The 26,785-nt window shown below is 40.3% G+C and overlaps 1 protein-coding gene across 2 annotated transcripts in view; it reads left to right on the top strand.

Moving 5' to 3' along the window:
• ctnnd2a (catenin (cadherin-associated protein), delta 2a) overlaps positions 1-26,785 on the top strand; it is a 227,030-nt gene that overhangs the window by 2,263 nt on the left and 197,982 nt on the right. Inside the window, exon 2 of one of the 2 annotated variants that reach the window (XM_029457761.1) lies at positions 21,689-21,747. The exons of the other annotated variant lie outside the window; for it this stretch is intronic. The gene's annotated coding sequence lies outside the window, so the exon portion shown is untranslated. The remainder of the gene's footprint in view (positions 1-21,688; positions 21,748-26,785) is intronic. 2 annotated transcript variants of the gene reach the window in all.

Genomic DNA, 26,785 nt, shown 5'->3' with positions numbered 1-26,785 from the left:
CATTGATAGTGTCACAGATCAAGTAACATAAAATATGTTGTGACTGTCAAGATTTGTCATTCATGTAAATCTGATACAGAAAAATAATATATTCATTTTTTGTACCATGTAAAAGGAGGCCACTTATTGACCTGTGAAATGAGCAATGATTGAGATCAAGAGATGTTGGAACTTCCCCTTCTAATGGCTGCTTTGATGTATGTTTCAATTGTGTGCTGAAAGGTTTGGTCTCAGAATCATCTTTCCAGGTTGTAAAGTCGCTCCGTTTAGTGATGCTTTAGCAAAAGGCACAGTAACTGTGCTATATTGACATAGAATAGTCAAATTTCCATGTCGGTTTTTAAATTTGATCTTTGAATTTTATTTAATCTTATAGTTGATAACAAGACAGAAATCTTTCAGTGGGAGGATTTTCCATCCCTTCTACTTTCACTTCCAGGAATTTTCATAATTCATTTGATATGTAATACGGCATAGTGAGCAGGGAGACACCAGCTGTACCTGGAGCACCTGTCAATGCACTTGCATGCATTTCTACGAGGTCCAGGGGTTATTCTTCTCTACACAGAAACCTGACCTTTGAACTTTGACCTCAAAGTCGACAAGGTCAAAAGGTTCTTCCGCATAGTGTCACATGTATTACTTTAACACAGACACAAGATGCATCCCACATCCCTGTTAGGGTACCATTTGATTCAGAAATGTTAAACAATAGCATATTATTTTCATTTGTTTTAAAGAACCTAAATATTGAATTAGATGACTGTTTAAAATGCACAAAAGGCTTCCCTCCAGAGGAGCTCTGAGGCCTGGTGGCACATATGGTACCTCTTTGAGGTGTGACACAAGCCAGAGGCAACATCTGATGCTGCTCATTTGTCAACATGAGTTGGAAAAAAGCTATTGTTGTATTGACTCTGTATCTTTTATTAGCGGTCTAGTTATTGGCAGATATGAAATGAAGCTCTAGATACGACCTTTTCTCCTTGAACACACAGAAATACCTTCTTTTTTCTAAAAGACACGCGTGTAGGTGTATTCATGTCCTTTCTCTCCGGTGAAAAAACAGCCAAAAGACAGCTGTAGAACATGAAGCATCATGAAGAAGAGCGAATGCTTTGATTTAACGCTTTGATGCCATCAAGCTTTGTTATGTGCTATATGTAGTTCGTGTTTTCTTCCGTACGTTCACTACAACACACTGTGAATGGGCCTTAGGCGGCTGGCTGACATTAGATCCATACTTGCAGATTGCATTGATTGTATATTTATGGAGAGGCGCTGACTGACAGCCTCAGTGTGCTCATCAATCAGCTGACTTGATGCTTACGTTGGTGACTAGATGCTCATGAGCTTGTTTAATGACATAAAATGATGTGCCAGTGCTAATGGACACTTTTATGATATCCCCATTAATGTGGAATTGTTACAAGTTTACATACATGTTACGCACCATTAAATCTGTGATATCTTCCATCAAGGGTGCTGTGCAGTGCACCCAACGTGACCATCTTATGGATGTCTCGGTAACAGTCCAGATGTTACACTTTTGTGCTTAAGTGTGCTCATGTGAGTCAATTGTGAATGAGTCTAATTATCATTGCTTTTTTTTTTTACTATATTATTTATTTATATATTTATTAACCAGTGAGAATGAAATAGTTTGCTCTATCAGTTTGAGTCTTTCTAATTTCTTACTTTATATCCAGCAGCTTTAAGGAGAAACACTAGACTGTCAAGGACCCATTTTATGACTTGAGTGTCCTTGAGCATGACACAGAATCCCTCACAGCTCAAGGGATGTTGGTTTATCACTGACCCTTTGGCCTCTTTTCTGAGGGAGGGGAAGCAATGACAAATGTTCCTCTTGTGGGATCAGTTGAATAAAATACTGTTTAACAACAAAAAATGGGCACCATGAGAAAAGCACTTTGAATGCTGAACTCTTTAAGATAGAGCAAGGCTTTCTGCTGATATGACACAACCTCCCTTTTTCCTGCTTCCCAGCACCATTAGTGTATCGTCGCCATCTGCTGACCTTCACATTCAAGCCACAAAAGATGGTGAAAATTATTTGTAGTTTAGAGGTGAAAGGAGTGGGCAGTGTCATCACATTACTGAACTGGACTGGAGCGTGCAACTGGCATAGTTTGCCAGTTTAAACCTGCACTTGCACTTTACAGCAGCGGCTCCAAGAGTTTAAGCAAATATGTTGAATGCATAATGACTTAGAGGTAGGTAGTTCTGTTCCTCACTTTGGGAATCAGGCCCTGTTGAAAATCCCCCAATCATCTGTCACTTATCTTCACGGCATCATCTAGAAAATTAGGGTCAAGCCCAGGCAGCAGTTGAGGATTCCGCTTTCTAAATTATGCCTGTGCATTTCATCTTGCCATCAGTAATCTAACTCCTCATTCTTTCATTGCAAAAGAAAGAAAAGAAAGAGAAGAAGAAAAGTTGTCCAGCTTTAACAATGCTTTAGATTTATGGCTCGGTTTCCACTGATGCCACATGTAGTAAAACATATATGGCCTCACAGTACTGGAAGGTGGTAAAAGGTAAAAACCATTCACCAATTGCTGTGTATTGTATATTGTAGTGATTAATGAGAGCAGGACTTTGAGGAGCACAGAGAGAGACAAACTGGAGAGACACACAGACACACGGACATAGAGAGAGGTGTGTGTGGATGCCTACGTGTTTCCGACGCAGATTCTCGTCCCATCTTCTAATGAGCTCACTGCAGATGGTACTCCCTCTGTCAGCCAACTGCCCTGCTCTCCCCCATACTCCATTATCCTCCCTCTTTCCCTTCAGTCTTTAGCGCAACGGAAAACAAAGAAACAAAAAAGGAATGGGAAAAGAAATTAATGATAGAAGAGAGAGGGGGTTAAGGATGCAGGTGAAAGAAGAGGGAATTAACAGAAGGGGGAACATGGTGAAAACGATGGGGGAGTGTAAAGGGAAAGACAGAGAGGTGGAAAATGAAGAGCGAGTGAAGAGTAAGAGATGCTTATACAAAGAGGAGGAAGCAGGGAGGCTCAGTGAGAGACCAGGAATCATCAAAAGCAGGATGTGACAGAAAAGTGTGAAAAAAAAACAATGTGATGAGGAAAACCACAGAATTGCACCATGCTGTATTACCTAGTGTCAAAAATGAAAATGCTGCATATTAAAACCAAATGGTATGTATTTAGTGCAGGCCCGACAGTGAGAGCAGTATGTCTGTGGTTGCCTAGCCATGACATCACCTCTGTGCCTGCCACACTGTACTTGCTAAGCTGAATAAATAATTGTCTCAGCTAGCCAGGTTTGCCCGAGTTAATTGAGCATCAAAGAGGAGCCATAGCTGAAACACAGATCATCTTGATTTCCCTGGGCATTATATGGAGCCCAGAGTTGGCTTGTGCATGTATGGTTGTGAGAGTGTGCCTGTTTGTATGCGTGTGTGCTTGTGATCTTTATTCCATTCATAGTGTAACAATGGCATAGCCATCAGTGCTGAAAAAAGTTTTCACCTCTAGTAATTAGACAACGTCCAATTTGGCTGATTGGGCTTATTACTAAAAAGGCAAAAAAGGGATTTGCAACGAGTGCCTCAGGTGTAGGGAGAAAATGTTAGCGCGGAAGTGAAATTGCGACAGACAGAGAGAGAAATTAAAAGATTTAACATAATGACACGTTACATGGCAGGAAGCAGGGAGGCATATTGTTGTTGGCTCCGTGTCTTTGCCCAGCAACATAGTATTATCTTTCTGGCTGGTCAAGTGGGAAATAACGTGTTTGATGAACACCTGCGCCTGGATGTGTTTGTTAGTGTGTGTTAATTTCTTGTCTGTTCTTTTAACGTGCACGTCGTTGCTTTTCTCTGTCCACACAAGGACACACAGCTGTGAAGCACCTGAAATCAGGTCCAGCTAATATCATTCAATAACAGAGCTACAGAGCAAGAAGCCTTTCACACCTGCAGCTCTAGCGTGTGTGTGTGTGTGTGTGTGTCTACTACAGGTGAGGAAAATATTAGCCGCTGCAATTTCAACGCTTGCTGGAAATGAGTGTTCATTGGGTCGTCACTTTGGCTAGTTTTCTCCATTTTGCATCAGCAGAGGGAACAACATCAGCCTAGTTTACAGGGCTCGCAATCGTCAGCCGGACAGTGAATTTTATTATTCTAATTACTGCTATTAAATCTGCCATTTTAAGGGTATTGTCTCCACAGCCCAGTCACTTTAATCTTTAATTAAAGGGATGGGCTTCTAAAGATGATCAAACCTTTAAGAGTAAAACATTCTATGAAGTATATCTTTGGCTCATATGCCTAGTAAAAAAAAAGCACAGATGGTTGAGTGCAATATACCATGACATACCTCCATAAATCCTCAAAATAAATGGGTTCATGTATAAAATATAAAATATAATATCAGTTACTTTGCAAAACTCATATTCTATATATCCTGACTTTTCTCATTCACAAGATCTTTGGTAATCCTTGATCCCCAGGCGACACACACACACACACACACACACACAGTGGCTTTTCATCTTAAACGCTTGAGGCCAGCCAAGTGGTATAAATGCCCATCAGCAGCCTCACACTGATCCTTATCAGCTGTATTTTGCTGTGGCTACTTCCACCTGCCAATCTAACGCTCTCTCACATCGGTAGAAACGGATTTGATGGAAATGATGGCAAAGACAGAAGCAGGAAGAGATAAGGATCAGGCCAATATGGCCCTTTAATGGATTTGTCACCTCATTTTATTGCCTTGGTGTGTGGGGTTTATGTGTTGGTGGATTTGTGTCCAGCTCGATCAATGGAAAAAGTAAAGTATCGTGACATCAGAAACCGGAAGCAGCTAAAGGAAGAGGGCAACATGAGACAGAAGGTGAGAGGTGTTGCAAATGGCCGCGCTGCATAACATTCTGAACTCACAGCAACCACCTGTAGGACACAGAGCACACAGTACGATTTGTGCGTGAGGATTTAGCTGCGAGTGAAAGAAGAACGGCAGCTGAAATAATGTTTTGACCACGGGGCGTTTTATTAGGTTGTTTATTGATGTGTGTTGACACTGGAGAGCTACATCCTCAGCCGAACCTCAGCTCCCGCTGTCCACGTTATTCGATTTCATTTCACAGTCCCTGAGCTAACAAAGGCAGGTTTCCTGTCTAGCTACACATTGTGCTTGTTCCGAGTAATGCTCATGTCAGTGTAAGCTGTATGCGCTCTATCCTGATATTCAGCATTTTTATTTATGCCCAGTTCCTCCTGAGGCATCCTTTGTTATACAGAACGCCTGGTAACAAAATACTTTCTTTTAACATAGCAGGTTTATACTATCAGGAGTATTCAGTTAAAAATATATTGGAACTCCCGCGAACAACATGACGTTATTCAGAAAGAATGATGAAGATGGAGATTCATGTTTTGTTGTGAACACGGTGGTGGACCATGAATTATATATCAAAGCGAACAGGAATGCATCATGTTAAGATCCGCATATAAGGTACTTGGCAATGAAATCTGGATGATGGGTAAATCATTTGTGTTATTATTATTTCACGACTGTTATTCCCTCAGTTTGAGAGACGTCAGTGTGAAAACCTTTCAGAAAGTCAACCTCAGATTTGTAATTTGTGCACTCAATTTACAAATCTTCCCTTTTAAATTACTCATCATTAGTATACTGATTTTCTTTGTCCAGTTTAGTCATTTGTAACTTAATTAAACTGTTTGATTGTGTTCTCAAATATCTTACTTTGCCCCTTCCCCAACAACCTTGTGAACAATCAGCAGTCAGTCTTCTCTAAGGGATGCTAAATATAACTCAATGTTGCGTTTGTCGCCCAAAATATATCCATGTGTCTCAGTCCAATATTAAAATAAACTGTATGAAGTTCATATGGTTTATAGATGGATTGCCAAGGGGACAATGGTAATGTAGCTGTAATAATGTGAGGCTATGAATTAAATTAAGTAATCTGAGGGTATATTAAGCACACTCATTTAAACATTTGAGGTTTGAGTTGCTATTTTAAAAGGCGTTATTCATCAATAACTTCCCCTGTAAGTCACTCTAGTTTGCAGAGGGGTTGCTTTAAATGTTTATAGGAAGAAACCAACCATGTCACCCTTTCATGCAGCTCCCCTGAAGCTGGGGATTCAATGTGTTAAGAGGGTAGATGGCTCACTATTCTACATGTCTACGACACCAGGCTGCAGTCAGATTCACTCTGAAACCTCGTTTTCCCCACTAGTGTTTAATAAGGATGTACAGAATTCTGACATTTTTGTCGCCCGTGGTTACTCATTTGGCATCAAATTGCCTCATAAATAGCGTTTGACGTCGCTCCTTCATCGTCTGATATCTCTCGCACAGTACAGATCACAACTGTGGCCAGGATCTAGATTTGCAAGTGCACATTAATTTCTCTCATCTGTCTTCTGTGGCTTGCATCTGTTATGTATAATTCATCAAGCAACTCTCTGTTGATATCCGCATATAAATTAACTTAGATATTGTGCAGCTCATGAATTTCTAACAGCGTATGTACACAGTGGCACCACAGTGGTACATCTCTCTCTGCTGTGGAATGAAAAACAATTTGTTGTTTGTAAGGTTTTCAACCGTGAAAAAAAAACACGTGACACACATGCTTTTCATGAAATGTTTGCGAAGCCGAGCCGCCCCTCACTGTTTTGCGTACCAATTATGCCTGGGAACCCCTGGGTCTGTTGGAGATATGTGTGTACTGTATCTTCATGACAAACTTGGCATGCCTGTGTCATTACTGTTCAATGGTACAGACTTGATAGAAGGCACACTGACTAAGAGAAGACCAGAGAAGCGGAGGAAGTTTGATCATTTTAACCTACAACTGGTTTAACGCTCAGTGAGGGAGACATGGTCATGCGTGGGTTATACTCCATTTAAAAAAAGAAAGAAAGAAAGTGATGGTGACCTAGCATTTTCAAATGCCATCTGGTCTTTAACTTGTTCTGTCATTTATTTTATAATTACAGTTGATTTATCTCGGCTTCTGTATATATCTGTATGTGTTTTTTGCTCATTTTAAGTTCTATTTGCCGAAGGTTTTAAGCAAACCAAACAAATGTTGCTCTCATTCTTTACAAAATGCTACAGTCATTTGTAAAGACAAGATACCCCTCGCTGTTGTGTAGGCCAATTAGGCTCGAAATCTGCTGGATTTGGGCTTGTGCCAGAGATTTGGAGTGAAAGTCTTTATTTGTCAGAGAGAGGTCTTTGAAAGATTCCCAGAAATGCACAGAAATTGCACAAATCACACACAGACACACACACACACACACGCTATTTCTGTCACTCTCATCTCTCTTCTCTCCCCTCGCTTTCTCTCTGCGGACTGCAGATAGACAAGACGACACATATTCTAAAACCAAGCGACAAACGATTGATTATATACGCCATAGTTGAAACAAAAATCTACTTTCCAGCCAGGGAGTTGTACACACACTCACAGGCACACTGCAGGAAAGAATGAGACATTGCCAGAAAACCGAAGGTGGGAGGTTTAGTAGCCCCCTGCTGCACTAATACTAGTTTAGTCATGTAATATTAATTGAAATAATTTGACCTGCACTGCAGACGTTGAATATTGGAAGATGTTTTGTCAGTGTGTCTCTGAAGAGAAAGCTTTGGCTCAGAGAGGTTTTTATACTGAAACGGCTCTCCAATAGATGAAAAATGATATTGATTTTGTAGGTACAGCAAGCAAAGCTGGGGATTACATTTATTGTAGGCAGTTTACCTTATCAGCACCCTTATTCCTGGTACATGCTCAATATGAGAGTTTCTATAGTGAAAAGGTCACATTTAGATGACATAGTTGTGAATGTTAGTGTATGACATTTACATTTATGAATCCCATTGTGTGCTGGGTCAGGAATAGGTCTCATTTTTCTCCAGCCTTTTACTGTACTGTCCCTTAAGAAGGTCAGTGTCCATGAGCTGGGAGGCATTCAGTGCCTTGATCAAACACACCAAAGGTGCAGAAACTAAATATTTTGGGAGCTTGAACGCATTTCTTTTTCTTCAATTCACCTGGACCCCTTTGTACTTTTTCTCACAGTCTGCCAAGAGTGCATTTATAAAGGAACATCTTTCCAAAACAAGAAATAAAGGTTATGCTCAATTTTGATCCTGTTAGGGTTTAAAAAAATGGAACACTGATTTCAACTTCTTCTTCACTGATGCGTGACAAGTTTGTTGAACTGTTTAATAATCTGGGATCACAAGGTCTAATGAAACCAAAGGCACAGTGAGGTGTCTGCCTTTGATCTTCGTGAGGTTCTTCGCCTGCCAGCGCTGCAAGCCTTTAACTGTTATGACGGGGGGGGGGGAAGTTTTTAGATCCCGTCAAGGGTTTCAAAGCGTTACATCATTTCCACGTCTTCCACCAGGAGAACATTGAAACAAAACCTGTTTAAGAAAGAGTCAATTCATTTTCCCCCCATATAGTGTGATTTTGATGGGTCAGTGAAGTCACTCACATAGTATGCAACCACACACAGCTGTTCAATAGAAGTACAGAGACACGCACTTTTTCCTGTTTTGTATACAGTATGGGATGTTCTGTAGTCATGCTGTGCAGCAAATTGAATTTCCATTGGTGGTTAGTCAGGTAGTGTTCCTCTTTCTCCCTTTATGGCACATTCTTTAAGACAGCAGGAGGCCAGAGAGAGCAGAGAGGTCTCCACCAGCCTCCCCAGCAGAGGCTCACCACCCTCAACCTCACTCCTGTAGACACTCTTTGTTGGCTGACCAGTGGGGGCTCAGTGCTGCGTCTGGCTCATGCACACACTGTATGTGTACATGTGATGCACACACATACACAGTGAACGTTTCCCAGTGCACATCCTGCAATCAGTGGAGAAAACACGCTGTCTTTGTCACATACAACACCGCGGGGTAAATCGAGGGTCAGCAGGTTAGCAGCAAGAGTCCAGGGTGCCATCGAGGTCCAGAAATCATAGTAACTATTAGCTGGGTTGTTTGGTTGCTATGACAGCATAGAGATCGCCGGCTTTGTGCGGTACAGCCACATCAAAGTACGGCAAGAAGAAGTACTGATTCTGTTTGATCAATAATAGACTAATATGACTGTAGATACTGTATATTGCAGTGCAAGTGGGATGAAGTATTTTAGAATTGATAGAGCATGCTGTCAATCTGACAATGTTAATGTATTTTTATTTTGTTATCTGTTAGAATTAATTAATTAATGTGTACTGTATCTAATTCCCATGGCTTGGCTGCTATCTATTTTTCATATTCATTCATATTTATTTTTTTACATTTAATAATTCATGTGACAAAGTCATGTATAGAATACCCAGACAGGCAGGATCTCATTACCTGTAGCCTGGAGGGGAGAGAACTGACCTATCATTAAAACGGGATCATTATGACCTGTTGAAGGGGAAATATGAATTTGAAATTCACATTTTAATAATAGCAGCCTGTCGTACATAATGGTTGGGGGATGCCACATAAGCCTGATTTCATAACAGCGTGACCTGTGGTTGCTCAGATCTCTGACGCAAACCGGTGGTCAAAGCAAAATCAATGTCAATAAGAGTACCAGTGTCACAGAGGTGAATGTAACGTGCATTCATAGTTATTGTGTGTTTTTCTGTTGGTGTAGTATTTCTCTATTGCCAAGCTGTGGACAGAACAAGGCTGACAAAACAAACCATTTGCTTATTGATGTAAATCCAGCACATTCAGTCAGAGCTGTCGAAATCCATTTAAATAAACATAATGAACAACCTCCAGTCAATCACAATCGATTCTACCCCAAGGTAAATACTTAGATATTTATCACTGCAAAAATTCATCCTATTGTTAATTTTTGCTATTGATTATTCTTCCTGCTGCCTTCACGGCTATGAGACGTTTTCCTGTCGTGTCTCGCAGTAGTTTGGTTGGTGCATAGTTGTGTGCTTGTGGGTGTGATGCAGTGTGTTTGTGCAAACGCTGAGGAGAAATTAGTGTTATTTTCTAAAGACTTACAGAGTAGCTTCCACAAGTCTCTTCTTCTTCTTAATCTTCTTCTTCTATCCCCACTTCTTCCCCCTCTTCTTCTCCTCCTCCGTGCAAAAAGTGTTTTGCAACTACAGTTTTGTCGTGTTGACAAGGCAAAAACAAGGACAAATGGCTGACAGGCAATAAGGCAATCTGGATCTCCTAATTTGGATCTCTCCCATCAACCAAACAGCTTTCTGATGGTAGCTCGCCAGTTCTCATCCTCACAGTCTGACAAGTTTAGTCCATGTGACGGACTGATTGGTTTGTGGTAAAAAACGTGAAGAGACTACAGTAAGTGTATTCGTCTTAACCAAACTTCAAATAATCTTGATAAGCTTGGTTCCCTTATTGAAGCAGGAGACCAGCTGTTTAATAGCTTCTGGGGGAGGTACGTTGGTGAACAAATGCACCATGCTTTACCTTTTTTTCTGTCTGAATCCAGCAATGTATCTCTCTGCCTGTCTCCGTCCATCTATCACCCACACGCACACATACACTGGTAGAGGGCATAGTCAAGCCAGGAGGTTAACAACTCACTGAGGTCCCATATGTCTCCTGCAGCAATAGCAGATACTAAGAGCCTGATCACACCTCAGAGGAGCGGAGGGAAAGAAAGAGGAAGAATATCCTGAATGCTTTTTAATGAGACAATGACAATGGAGTAGATCAGAGCTTTCTATGTCTGGCTTTCAATTTTCAAGAATATATGTGCGCAGGCGCTGGTCCACGCATTCTGTACGCTCACAGTTAGACAGACCAACCAGCTGCCCCGAGGCCTTTTGGCTTGCGAAAAGGGACAGAGAGCTCTATTGTTTTCTCTGTGATTCAGTTATTACACAGAGATTAACACAGTGGAACTCTTCTGTGACACCCGAGGGCTTTGGTCCCAGAGAGAGCGAGCAGTGAATGCCTTCTTCCCTCTCTCTCTCTCTCTCTCTCTCTCTCTCTCTCTCTCTCTCTCTCTCTCTCTCTCTCTCTCTCTCTCTCTCTCTCTCTCTCTCTCTCTCTCGGTAGCCCTATCTCCCTCTATTTCACTGACAGACACACAGATACTTGCATATTGTTACGTACTTATTCAGGCATTGCCAAACAAAACGGTCGCAAATTCGCAATTATGGCTAACACACACACACACACACTCACACACACACACACACACACACACACACACACACACACACACACACACACACACACACACACACACACACACACACACACACCACTCATGCATTTGTCTGGAGGAATGTGTTCAGGGGCTGATAAGGAGGAGAATAGGACAACAACATTAGAACAGAAATGCCAGTGCAGCAACAGTTCTTTGGCACATAGCATACAGATGTACGCACATTTACATGTCAGACATATATAATTATTATATTACTAGTAATAATGTGACAGACGCTGTATGGCGGGTGCAGTAGCAAACACAAAGATGTTCTAGAGATATGAAACAAAAGACAATAATTGATTACCATTAATTTACATGACAAAATAGCAAAAGACATTCGGAAACGGCAGAAGATGAGTGCCTTCGAAGAGAAGACAACAACACATGAAAGAAATGGAGAAAGAGAGAATAGAGGGAAGGAAAAGGAGCAATGAAGACCAGCAAATGGAGAGATGGAGGCACGGAGAGTGACAGCGAGAAAGAGGGAGAGTAGAGTGAGAGGATGACATCATGCTGATAGGACTGAAGCTGCACAGTCCCAGTGGGATCTCCCTTCCTCTGACAGCTGTACGGCATCTCAGTGGGATCAAACACTAGCAGCATGAAGACTTTCAGCTCTGCACAGCTGGAAGAGCATGAAAATAACATCCAAGCCTTCCATTGGTGCCTTCACTTCCATGTGTGTGCTTGCGTAAATTGGTGTCAACTGTTCACATGCATCACACATCAGAAGGTCCCAGTATAATTTTTTAGATATCTAACCTCCCATCACTATATATTTTATTTGTATACCTGCATGCCTATTTCATGAATTGATGATCTCTAAATTGAAGGAACTAATACTGATACGGCTAGCAGCGGAATACAGTTGATGAACCAATTTATTGATGGTTGTGATAAGGAATATAACAACACGGAAAGTAACCTTCCATCAAAAGATCTAAGAGAAAAGTGGATCTCTAAATGTTAAAAATCCCTAATAACACTGAAAAACGGCATTCACTGCAAAGTGTTGCCTATTGTTCACTTGTTCACAACCTTATCAGTTATGACTTGCAATTGTCAATCAGAAACCTTCAATAAGTGTATACCAACACTCATCTATGCATTTAAACGTTCTTCTTCTTTTTGTATTCCATTGAATTGGTTTTACGAGGCATCGGGATTATCTCTTGTGACAGTTTATAAGATTATTAGTGTCATGCAAGCATTTGCTGAAGCCAGATAAAGGTTCCTAATATATTGAAAGCCAGTGATTAAGTCTCTGTATGATCTTTACTTACAGGTGCTTTCATATCTTTTATATGTAAATGCAGAATAGCTTTTAAAATATAATGATGGCAGCATGTGTGTGCTTGGCTGTCACCTCATGTAAATTATGCATTAAATGTCAAGGTTGTGAGGGATAGGATGTGTGGATGTGTGATGATAAAGCCATGTTCCCCACGGCTCCCGGCCTCTCTCATCCGAGTCTCAGGGGTATACTCTTCCTGCCATGCCACAGCACACGCTCTGTGGCTTTCTACGTTTCATACAGCGGTGAGCTCTCTGCTGTGGATGGAAATAATAAAACTTATATTGAGGTAATCGACATTATAAATGAGAAGCTGCTGCCGTGGAAGGAGTGGAGTCGTAATACATAGTTACAGTTGAAGCTGCTACTACAATATTCTTTATATCAGGGGTGGAAAACATACGGCTTGAGCGGCAGAACCGGCCAACAAAAGGTCTAATCCGGCACACGGGATGACTTTGTGTCAAAATTGCAGAGAAGTCATTAATAGGGTCCTAATAAGAGTAGCAGGCCCTATGCTGGATATGCTATTATAGACCATTATGAATATACTTTCCCACCCAGATTCTCCCAGCTTGTCACTGGATTCAAACCACCGTGGCAGTGTATTTATAGAGTACGCATTTATCTATTTTTGGTTTGTAAAACAGCTAGTTATGTAACCAATTTAAATAAACTGTGTGTGTTTGTGTGAGTGCATGTGCAAGCAGATTGTGTTTGAAACTCACAGAGGCTCACGTGAACATCAGACTGCAGCAGGGTATCTGTGAAGTCTTCTCTCGCTTTCTTTTCTTTCTCTCCTTCTTGTTTGTCTCTGTCGTTTCCTTTATTTCATCTCGTATTCTCTGCTTTTTTCTCTCTTTATCTATCCAGCTTGTTTAGAATTCTGACCTGTCAGTTTTGATCTCCCACTCTCCAAGTAGATGCCCTACTTATTTAGTGGGGGTTGGGGGGGGGGGTTGACATCACACTGTAGATTGGGGAGTGAAATGCAAACAAAAGCAACACAGTTATCTCAGAAGTAGGCAGAAATTAGTGCCGAGGACAGGTTTATTTAAGCCCTGTGTTTGCGTGTAACAATTTCTGCTTGCATCTCATATTGTCGACAGCATGTAAAAGTCAGATATCAAATGACCACCCATTTTCTTCGGTCATATATCTCATCCTCCCTATTGGTCCTGTCACAGAGGAATGCACTCTTTCATTAGATCACAGACAGACTCAGGTCTGCTGTCTCACAGATAACAGCCAGGTAAATGTTGGCCCCTATCCCCTTTGAATGCCAATCATATCTTCACGTACAAGACAGCATGTGATTCCTATCGCGGTCGAGGTTATCTCCCGAACCCACTACACCCTCATTGCTCTCTGTCTGTGCAATGTCCTCTTCTTCTTTGTCACACACTTTCTCCCTCTTACTCTCTGTGTCTCTAATAAGTGTTTAAGATGGGATACGGTAGTGCTGCTTTTAGAAGCACTTCTTTCAGTCCAGACCCGCTATTCCCTCCACCTGTCACAGGAGCTGGGGTCGCTTATCATCTCCAGCATTAACAGGTCATTTCTTTACAAAAGTCAGTGGCTCAGATGATAATTGTGCAGCAGACATGTGTGAGCGATGACTTTAGAGAATTGAATTCCAAGCACACAGTAGTTCCCATCTCAAACATTCCCACTTGTTTGTATCAGGAGGGGAGACATACAGTAGAGGAGACAAAGAATGACTGTGGGCAGATTCCCTTCACTTAGTTATGTCTTTACTTAATTGACAACAAATCGGATGTACGATCATAAATGACTTTCAGCTGTGTAGTGCTTTATTCAATATATCAAAGACTGAAGCTCCTTTTAACTGTAACATAACGTTGTCTCATGAGTGCCGGGAGAGAAACAATGGGGTAGTAGTGTTTTTCAGCACCACGGACAGCTCCAGGGTTTCCCTTCATAGCAAATCGCTGGTGTCTGCAGTTATATAATAATGTTTTTATGTCCAGCTCTCGCTACCAGCAGCCTGATTTCCACTACAGGTTCACAAAGAGCTAGCCAAGTCCCACTCATTATTAATGTCAATCAATTTTCCAAATAGCAAAATGACCAAGGTTCGTGTTGGAACTAGATGCCCCGAGCAGCCAGACTCTCCTTTCAATTACATTAATGAAGATTTTTGAACTGCTCGAGGTGGCCTCAGCCTCAACAAGCCACATTTGGCTGAGCTTTTGGGCAATGTGGTAATGATGCTTAATATCTTCAGCAAGGCCAGCTGGATCGTGCTGGACCTGCGGCATAAAACAAATGATAACAGAAAGACAAAAGCACACAGACTACATTAAAAGTAATTGTCTGTCATTTATCTCGACCAGAAAGAGAATCATAAAAGTATAGATTGTGGCACTGGACATGGAAAGAAAGAAATAAGTTAAGTAAGAAGCTAGGACATAGTTAAACAAGTGCAGCAGGGATATGCTGGCTAACATCCTTAATAAGAGCTGTAGGCATGATAATATGTGGAATAGGAGTTTAGGTTTTGCTCTTAACATGCTGGTGGGACAAGAAAAAACATTTACCTTGATAGAATTTTGAAATATAGACGCATAAAAAATATATAATTGCAGAAAACTCTGATATGCTGCCACATCCCAGGGGCTAGACAACATATTATTTTGATATCTTGCACATTTGAAGCAGATTCTGTGCTTTGGCAAATGTTAAAAGGTTTGCAAACACTGTGAAATGCATATTGTCTTGTGTTCATTGTGTTCATTGTGCTCCTTTACGTCTCAGAATGCTTCTGAGACGTAAAGGAAGCTTTTAATGATTGTAAAGAAACAATGCGAGCCCTGAGTAGCCTTCCCCTCAGGCAGCAGCTAGTTGTTAGCATTAACTCCCTGTCTTTCTTACAAGACACACTATACTTTCATTGCTATAAATGGATTTTGGGATATTGCACATTATTATATGCATGCATTTGCGTGCTTCAGGGAATTGAATAACCGATTCGTATCATATGAAATGGGTTCTTGCTCATATGCATATGTCATTGCAAGTGCTGTGGTTCCTGTACATTGCACATATATAATATATAACACCGTGGGAATATTTCACATGAACATACACGGCAAGCTTCTATTCTAAATACTGCATGTGAGTCAAAGAAAGAGGATATGATTATATGGCCTTTCTTCACCGTAGTGAGGATAATAAAATAATATATGTTATGTGAAAATGTGAAACAGAAAAAGAGAGACTGGTGCCTGGCCTGCTGGCTGACTGACTGCCTGATGTTGAGACAAATGATCGTGGATGATGGCATGACTCTGAGCTAATCCAGGAGCACTGGCCACCATCACTGAACCATGTCATACAGATCATTCAGTCCGCTAAAGTGTGACAAATGGGAATAGGTGAAAAACTATGTGAACTTCAAGGTAGTACTATATAGTATGTTTCAACACCAAATCAACAATATATATCTGACAAATATTTATATTTTAATATATGTACATGAAAGGACAATGTGTTTCATAAAAGAAAGAGCACATTTCCCATAAACCCCGTCATCCATCCCCATGCAAGATTTTCCACTTTGTTGAGAAAATCAATTTGGTTAGTGTCTGCAAAGGAAGGAAGGTCTGTTTGTATCCTGTGTGCGTGTGTGTAGTTGGCAGCATGCTGATTATAAGGAGATTATCAGTTGCACATTGTTCAGACAGGTGTGAAGAGAGTCAGTTGAGACTCAGGAAAGGAAATGCCTGATTTCTTCCCACCTTCTCTACTACCCTCTCCTTTGTCTTCTTCCTACCCTTTCATCTTCTGTCCTCTTGTCTAATCTTCAACCCTTTATTTAAAACAAATTATAATCTTATGCTCCTGATCACTTGGCCTCTCCTGCTCCCTGTACCCATACTATTTTCTCCACATTGCATAGTCTCCATGTTTGTTGCTGCGAGGGGTGCGTTACCGTAACTTCCTGACTGTCTCCTGACTTGGAATCGGTGGCACGCTGCCTTCCTGCTGACAGCTCTGGCGACAGCATTATTTCAGACGTGTTAATGAGCCACAGTAGTTCATATTCTGCCAGTCAAGTTGATGAAACCTGCCTATGAGCAGTCAATGTTTCCAGGCACAAGGCACAATGTTGCATATAATGTTGCTATAATCACCAAAAGTATTATCCTCCCCCCCTCACCAGGGTTGTTTTGTTTCAGATAAGTCACAGCTGGCATTGTCATGTTTTCGACTCTCTACTGAAATACAGTCTTTGTCAAGATTTGGATTCGAATAGTTTTCAAATCCATCTTATTGCCTGTAGACTAATAAGGGTGCCATAATTTAAGGTCAACATTTGTAAGTCAAATATAATGTCTCAGATCCCATTGGTCTAAATGTGAGAGACATGATGCATCTTGACTCTGTGGTTCTGCATTCATGGAGAATGAAATGCTTCACGGCAATTTGGCAGTAACAGTAAATTCAAGATCCAACTTCTTATTTTGAGAACATAAATTAATTTGCAAACACATGCTTTTTTTTCAAAATGCTGTGGGGCAGTGTTTAGCTGCCATGCCAGAAGAAAAAAAACGGATCACGTTGGCGTGGCGGCAATGAAGTTACACGTTTGTAATTGCCATTCAGACGTTGCACTCCTCTTACCTGTAGAGACAGTATAGTGGATCCGATGACACCACGGTGGGCTCCTCTGCCTCTGTATCTCTGTCTCCTTTTCACATTCTCCTTCTTCCTGCCTAGCAAACGTCAAAATAAAGAAGAAAAAAAACAGACTATAGGGAGGAAAGTTTACAATATACTGTAACAAGAAAAAGAAAGTTGGAATAATTTCTACCTCTCTTTTCTGTTTTCTCTGACTGTGGAAGTAAAGATTTCTGACTTTGTATGCAGATAGTTTCTCCTGCATGTCTTCAAACCCAGCACCCAATCTAGGTCAACCATCTCACAGCTTCCCAACTGCTAGACTGTGTAGAGCTGTGTGCATATGTGTGCACACGTGTGCATCTATGCGCTGCACATTCAGCGCTCCAGGCTACAACAACAGCAACAAAAATGAAAATGCAGTATATTTGTCTTTTCTCCTTTTAAGAGAAATCCATTGAATATTTAATTTTGCGATTGAAGACTTACAAATAACTGTTGTGCTTAGAGTAATAATTTAGAGTCTATCATAGAAATGCTACACTAGCGATAGCTGGAGGTATTGATTGAAATAGTCAATGTAGCTGTCTCTGTTGACTGCTTGCACTGGGGCTTTTGAAAGTGTGAAAAACAGGCCTGAGGCATCAGATCACAGTTGTCTGTGACCAGCCTCCTGAATCACTGGAGCTGCTGGAGCTGCTGGAGCTGCTGGAGCTGCTGGAGCCACGAACCACACCCACCTCCAGTCACACTCTGTGCTCTGGTATCTCGTCTTCTGGGGTTATTTGAGTTTTGTTCATTTCTCAGAGGGAATATAAGTTTGTCAAACCACCAATATGACAATATGTCAAGACATGCATATGAGTGTTCACACTTTAATTCCTTTAGTGCATTTATAAGCTCTGGGACTACATAAGCACCAAATGCTTCAAAACCACAACATTCATATTTGGATAATTTTGAGATTTGCACAAATTTGCACGCATGCATGAATATAGATGAATGATTTATATATGTGGTGAATGTGTGTGTAGACATTTGTTAGTGAATGTATGCTCCATGCCAGTTGTCCTCTGGTTATGTGCCCATACAAATATGGTAATGATATACAGTATGATGGTGTAGTTCCTAAGCTATTTGTTTAGATTTAAAGAAAATCCCAACATACCACCTACCACGGTTTCAGATTTCCTAAAATGGAAAGATGGAGCCATGGGGAGATATCTTCTTTAAACTTTGATTGACATTTGTATTAAAGACACATCATGTTTTCTTGAAACTACATAAAAAAGGATCTCTGGAGAGTTTTAAGTCTCAAACGGAGCATTTAGGAAATTCTGAATTTTATTTCTGTTCAAGGTTTATGACCTCAAAACTCACTGAAGTGGTCAAATATGGAGAGAGAGTTAAAATAAGTTATATCCCACTTGTTGTATCTGTTTTGGCATTATTCACTCCAGTTCATTAAAATTCTGCACAAGAGAATTCTTTATCTATTTTTAGTTGTGGGTGTGTCAGCATATTTAAAAAGGTTGACGTGCTTGTCCACACAGGCATACATTGTGAGTTGGGATGTGGTGTGCAGGTTTGTGTGTGTGTGTGTGTTTGTCCACATGCATGTACCACGCACCGTCTCTATCTCTCCCAAGTGCTCACTGAATTATGCATTATTCAGAGTTTAATATTAAACGTTACATGGAGGTAAATTGGAGCTATCAATCATTCAGACATTCATATGAGGCAGACTTTGGGAATCGTTTTTGAAAGGCAAAGTAGTCTTTGGAAATCATGAGTGATTGGCTAGGGAAATTGGGTGTGGAAATTATAATTATAATTTCTTTATTTTTCAAGCTTTGCCTCATTCTGATGACATTAGCATTATTAGCCATATGTTTGAATGATTGTTATTTGAGCACTTGTGGATGCTGGCGAAGAGCACATGAATTATAATATATTCAAAACTCAGAAAGTCAGATGTTTCTGTCAAGTCTAATTTACACGTTTCTCATTTTGAGTTTCATATGGAACTATACAGATTTGATAGTCATCAAATTGTATTTGAAATTCGAATTAAATGAATATATTGGCATGAGTCGATTTTAATGAAGCATAATGGCTAACAGCTATAGATAGACAGCACTTAGACCCAAAGGAATACGTCATTAACAGCTGTGGGTCTGTGTGTAGATGCATGTGCGTGTCTTTGAATGCTTGGGGGGTCAGGAGACACCCCATCTGAAACCATACTTTTCAGAGAGTGGATAGGCATCATCAAAAGTGTCGTCTAATATGCATGAATATGTAACTGAGCCATATAGAAATGTGATACAGTATTAGCTCCTCTGAGGCCAATTTATGCATGTCAAAGGAAACACTGACTCTATCCAGTGCACAAGAAGAATTTATTTTGATATGGGATTTTCTTATTAGAGCTGGTCCACAGAAAATATAAAGGGTTGGGCTGAAGAACCAGAACTGAATTGGAACGTGTTCCACATTTATAAGAAGCTGATATTTGCTTGACACTTGATGCCTGAAATAAGTTTTGACTTCTGCTCTTCAGTTGGCTGTTATGCACATACAAAAGTTGAATATTTCTTAAGACCAAGATGTACAAAAGACAGCAGTGATACAGTAAACGTGTTTACACTGCAAGCGAGGAAGTAATAACGGTATTACTTGTGTATGGCAAGAAACTGAATATTTATACTTTTCTTTATTTTACATTTTAACCAAAAACAATTACAAAATAACATAATTTATGGAATATAAATGTAATTAAATTTCATTCATTATATCTGGACCGAAGCAACAGCTAAATCTGTTTTTCTTTTGCAATGAACCTTTCTGGGCTGCAGTACAATGCTTGATTTAATACATTGCTACACACTGCATGGCTGAAATGACATGTCTCATATATCCAGCACAGTAGAGTTAAGTTTGATAGCAGTAAAAAGGAATCTGCTATCTAAAACATCAGTAGTAAACATCAGATTTTGGTGACAGCTTCTCAGCAGTAATATATTGTAAGATGGCAGGTCCTCTTGCCTCAACAGTTTAATGCAGCCACAAAGCATGTTACATCATAAGTAGAAAGACTGACTCTGGCTTATCCATGAAACATAAAACCTCTCTTTCTGCTCTCACTATCATCCCTGCGTCTTCCACAGATATAAATAAGTCATACCTGAATATAAAAAGATTGTTACACTGAAGATAAAAAGAATAATAAATATAAGTATGAAAAGAATAATGAACATAGGTGATCACAAATAGATCATGATATATAATAGTGTTAATTGTTAAGTCAGCATTATTATTTGAAGCCCAATGTAGAAATAATGTTAGTGTGACGTTTTAATGCTGTTGTTAACTTGATACAATATTATATTCATCAACAGTTCATTAGGATACTATATTATTTTTTACCACGAACCAATTTTAATTAAGCAAATATTTCAATCAAAAGTTTAGGATTTTATAAAGCATAAGCCTAAATGTGGGACTCCATTGCTAATAGACTCAGAGTGGGCGACCTACACTCAAACATTTGAATACTATATGATAGTGGAAGTTTTTTTTCTTTATTGTAGGCTTATAGCTCCTTAGGTTTTAGATGAACAACAGCCTTTAACCAGCCTGCGTGCTCATCGTGGCATTACGCCATCCAATCAGTAGTTTGCGGCCTTCTGTGCGCGAGCTCTGAAGCACCTGCAGCTCAGCTCTAAATTAGTGCTGGCTTGAGCAACACAGCAACATCTGGCAGTCTTCATTGGTCCACAGCCCACATCAGGTAACATCCACTGCAAAAAACAACAACAACTGTAGTTTATTTGAACACAGATTTGAACGATGAATGATGGTTTAAGTGTGAGTGTAACACGGTTTTTAGTTACCTGCTAACGTTCCTGTTTGCATGAAGGCTGCGAAGAGTTTTTTCTTGCAACAGGGAGCGGACAATGTGTTAAAACGGGTCTTATTGTTCTGTATCGTGGGAATGTAGGTTCCAGTGGTTATGAATGCATTAACCAATGCATCACAATTTGACCACGGTTGTGAAGTTAGAGGGATGCAAAGCTAGCTTACCGTGACGTTAGTTTTCATATTTTCAGTCGTTTCCGTTAATGTATAATTAGCGCTGTGCACGTGCAGGTGTGTGACTGTAAATTATTGTGTTTTTGGCTAGCTGGTGTTGAATATGTTGGCACGCATTACATGTAGAAGTGAGTGGGAAGGGAAAGTGTTTATTCGGCTTAATAACGAACGTTTTTTGTTAAAAAATAAAAATAAACCCTTTTTATATTATCACTCTCAATATAAGCTATATACTGTAATCATATTTTGGTTAAATTAGTACAGAATTTTTAAAAAAAATAATTGACATACCAGGTCTGAAAGTAAGGAAGGATTATTGACAAAATGGGGAAATTAAATATTCTTATATGCCAGTAATAAACAAGGAGTGGCTTGAGCAATAGACTAAATCCTGTCACGCTCCTCATTGATCCACAGGGCTGTCTGGTCTGTGTATCCCTTGCTGCAGGTCAAGTAAGCCCCCTGGTCTGGAGAAGGTAAGACATGTTTTACTGCAGACATTTTGACCTGTCACAGTAGGAAAAAGCACAGGTGTTACTAAAATGTTAACAAGGGCAAGCCATGACATGCATCATACATGGGCCCTGATTCTGAAACGGCTAAATAGAATTCACCCGTGTTAAACGCCCATTGTGTGTGTTAGCACACAGTAGATCTGCAGGAGGATTCAAGCTCCACCTTCAGTATTTCACATCCCTCAGTATCCATTGCATTCAAAGCCTTGTAAATATTTCAACAGTGTCATTTCATGTGAAGGGGAGAAGCTTTTGATTGTGTTCCTTAGAGGAGCCACTCACTCAAACATGCTGAGGACAATGGCTTCCTGATCACGCAATACGAGGTGGTTTGAGGATGGAACAGGAAATCTGACTATAAGAGACAATATATGAAGAGATTCTTACAGTCCCACATAGTGCATTTATTATTAATGCCAGCTAAAAGTAGAGAAGTGATAGAAACAATGATTTAAATTTTTTTTTTTTTAAAGAAATAAAAGAGGATAAAATGAGACGCTCAGGTTAGAGGGGAGAGCAGGGCAATGCAGCCGAGCCAACAAGGCTTGGAGTCAGACAGCTGACGGGTCATGGGGTAAAAATAAAGGACACCTCATTGAACCTCAGAGGAAGGTGTGTGCATGTATTGAATGTGTGTGTTTGTGAGAGCACAAGGTGTGTTCAGCCGGAAGCGGGGCAGGTGTGGAGGCCTGTCAGGTCATGGTGTGAGCACGGGTCAGAGGTGCCCGTCCTGCCAAATCCTATGACTCAAGGTGTGAGTAAGCTCTGTGCACATGCATGGGTTTTTCCTGTGTGTGGAGCAGAAGCACATTTTTCAATTCAAGCAGACAGTAACGACCAAGTCGACCAAATGCCCAAATTTAATGAACAACCATACTTAGATGTGATGTCTGTTATTTAAGACTTTAAAACCTGAAGCCAAATGACCTATTATGTGTTCAACTCCAAAACCCTCAACCAATATTACTACCGATATTAAGAATGAGAATATGTGATTACAAAAGCCTCCCCCAGCTTTAAGTAAAGCTGTTTTTAAATTGGCCGTGAAAATATGTAGACTGCAACATAGAAAATTATACAAACACAAATTAATTGAAGCATTGATGCAGTAGGTGGATAATGGATTGAATAGAAACTGCAGAAAGAAACCACATGAGTGAAGGACACTGACATGGGAACAAACATAATAGCCTTAGTTATTTTATGCAATAAGTACATAATGTTTTAATACCCGTGAAATGTTAGCGTTGAGTTGAGCCTAAATAGCGGACAGAGTAAGATACAGTCGTTGCTTGACTTCCTGTTTGATTGTCTCCTTTGCAAACTGTAAACTTATGAAGAAATAGCAAAACTTCAAACTGTGATGGGCAATTTCTTGCCTGTTGGGAGTTTTTCTTTTGTTGTTTACACTTTGTTCTCTGCTAAACGCTAGGTCTTCTATCATGCTGTCAAAACAGGAGACTTTGTCTGAGCTTTATATGTCTTATCTAGGCCTGAGCCAAATGAAATGTCAGGCCATCATTTTTCCTCAGTTCAACGGAAAGCCGCACACATTCCAAATCAGCCAGAATGTGCTGCAATTAAATGTGTCCCCAGAGCTACAATAGCTACCTATAAGCTGAGGCTCCTGTTACATTGTACCGTGCAGGATGTAACACATCTATTCAATAGTAGCTCAACTGTGCCTGCTGACAATAGCGCAGGAAGAACATTGGGGTGGTGGAGTATTGTGACATTTGATGGCAAATGTGTTGGTCCTGGGGTTATCTCTGAAGCAGCCAATATACAGTGCGCCAACTTTTCAATTTTCTGAACACAGCACCTGTCTGGACACTAATCACAAAGGGTGCATGCCTTCTATATACATGATCACTGGCTTTCTCGGACAATAACTGGATCACAATGATGTGTATTGAAATTGCATTGATGATGGGTTTCGATTTTCTTTTTGTGATTTGGGTGATTCAGACATTGATTACAATAATTCACTTATCAAAATGACTCCTTGCTTTGTTCACTGAATGGTTTACTTTTTTCATTTGTTAGTTTACTGAATATTGGGAAAATAACATCAGAAAGCCCTGCGATTATAAGGGTTGTCTGGTGAGCCAGTGCCCTAAATTCATCAGTGTCAAATTGAAAAACTCTTAATTGGAAGGCAAGAATCAATTACTTTTTCCTGTAGGCTGGCACGACTTACTGGCACAGATAAAGAGAAGAAGTCCTTCATTAATGTTAATAGTCACACCTGTGATTTTCCTGCCATGAGAAAGGTATATCATGCCTTTTCAAAATACAGTAGGTTTGAGTGCTACAGGCGTAACTGGATGGTTTGTGAAACCAAAGCCAAACCACCACAGCATCAAAACTACTGCCAAGGAGCCACAGATTAAATTATTGATGGAGCATAGGTTCATCTGTTGTGGCAGGTCAGGGCTCCACTTCATTGCCGGAGGTGTTTACAGTAGAAAACAACTGCAGGACTTCATAAAGAAGGTGAGGTGGGTTCTTCCTCTTCCCCCCCGACTTGCACATTTGGCTCATTCAAGAGAAATGTGGCAGTCAGCCAGCTGGTGTGATTTGTTCTTTGCTGGGGTTCTGGTTTGTCTTGGTGACTCATCTCCACTCAGGAGGGGAGATGCCAGACACAGTCGTGGTGTTTGTCAGTGAGAGTGAAAATAACCATCTGCGGGCCATCTCGCCAGCATCTTTTATTTACCGACACCACCCTGTCTGGCCTGCTGTCTGTCTGCTGGCTAGCTGACTAGCTGATACACTGACTGGATGTTTGATTTGCAGGCTGTCTGCATCACTCACTGCCTTTTGTAAAGTGACTTGCCTGATGCTTATAGCTCACTTATCCTCAACGTCTGTCTGATTACCTCTAAATAACATTATTGTAAATATTTACTCTCAAAAAACCTGCTTAAAACTATAAAATACTAATAAACTAGAAGGGCACTCAGAGAGCTCATTATCTCCGCAAGGGAGAACTTGCATTTGGTTGTGTTTGTGTGTGTTTGCGTGTGTGTGACAGCTCTGTCTTTGTCCACGGCTAATCTCACATAATAATGGACCAATCAGCCTAATATTTTTGTGCTCATTAATGGCTGTATGCTCAAGGACTTCTCGTGGTTGCAGTAAATCACAAGTTTTGAAAAACCTATTTTATATGTTTTATATCATTGACTGCTGACTCCTCACTACTCCACTGCTTCAGATTGTTGTAACATACCTAACCAAGATGCCCAGCCCAGAATCTTAATGTTGTATATGACGCCAAATCGAACAATAATATGTGTATCTGCCTCGTGATTGGTCAAACATTTAATTAGTTTAAAATACATTTTTCATTTTATAGATGGCTCAATTTAGAAGCATAACATTATGCATCTATTATCACTTCTAGTGTATATACTCCTTATGATGAATTATAGCAAAGCGATAAGACCCAGCGCAGGGATAATGTTAATTTGTTACAGTTGACGAGGTAGTGTTTGATAGCGGTCAAAGACCCAAACGTTAAGTGCTTTTATTTACAAGTGAATAATTGTGAGTGAGTCTCGTCTCTTTGTCAGAGGCACAAGTCACTTTCTTGTATCCTAAATAAAGTAATTAAAACCGTGATAAGTGGGGCATCACATTTTAACGAGTCTACTAGGACCCCTATTTGTGAAGTGACATACTAGCAGTGACACAGGTGAGAAGTGTAAATATGTGTGTGTGTGTGTGTGTGTGTGTGTGTGTGTGTGTGTGTGTGTGTGTGTGTGTGTGTGTGTTGCTCACTAATTGCTGTATTTATCCAGGCTTTGGTATTCATTCATGCACCGACTATAACCACAGTATCGTAGACTCAGGGTTGTAGGGCACACTGCCTGACTGACATGTTGAAAGTATTGGTTCCACCTGATATTACCTGTCATAATATCTGTCATTTTCTACTCACTAGAGATGGGCGAATGAAACCAAGGCTCCGTAGCTTGTCTGACTCTTTTGAGACGCACTGTTTCAATACATTGTGTCGGAGCTTGTGTCAAATGAGGACGACCACGTGACTGATGTTGTCCAAAGCTTCAAACTTCATTGGTGCTTCAGAAAGCGCTTCAATCAGTTTAACAGTTTAGAACATTTACCGCTAAACTTGTGATCGGCACATTAGTGGGATGAGAAGAAGAGAGGACAATAAGTGAAAAATATTGGGATGTATGATAGAGAAACATAATAAAACGTATGAGAACATTTCCATCTAATACCAAGTTATATTGTAATAAAATTAATAAGCACATTTTATGAATATCATTCTCCCATCACATCACAACTCGTATGAAATGTTACATAGATAGCCACCATGAAATCCACAGTGACACTGGACCATAACTACACCAATAAGGTTTATTAAGGTTTTAACTTTATTGCACACGTAAAATCAGCGAGGTGTGGTAACTGGGCACATCTTCAGGGGCTATTATACGTAAAAACAAAACCACATGTCACTGTGTTTGCGGCGTTTGAACCCCCGAAGCTTTTAATCTTTTTTAGCCACAAATAGAAGGAAAACTTCATGAGGCTTCATCCACCCGTCACTACTACTCACTGTCTTTTAAACTAGGGATGCTAATTTTTGAATCGTTAACCGATCATTAACTGTAACCGACAAGATTAGGGCCTTGCATGCAGGGTGCTGTGGTTGAAGTGACTAACAAGCTGCACTGCTGTAAAGATAACCCGATGCACAAACAGGTTGAATCCATGATTTACTGACAGCTGCAGCGTATTTGCAAACAGGCAACAGAATCCCCCAGTTTTACAAAGTTAGCAACAACGGTAACAGTAATGTTATACCTGTGAACGTAGCAGTGCAGTGTTTTCTTTCAACTGATGGCATTGATTGGTCAAAATTCTTATTGTCGGTTAAACGGTTAATTATTAACATCCCTAGAATAAACTGACCATCTCCTAACTTTGTTCGTACTTTATTTTGTTCATGAGTTTGAAAGAT

Source organism: Cottoperca gobio, chromosome 20 (genome assembly GCF_900634415.1).
Source record: "Cottoperca gobio chromosome 20, fCotGob3.1, whole genome shotgun sequence".
NCBI lineage: Eukaryota > Metazoa > Chordata > Actinopteri > Perciformes > Bovichtidae > Cottoperca > Cottoperca gobio.
Note: the sequence above shows the minus strand (reverse complement) of the source record. Positions and strands in the feature narration are given on the sequence as shown.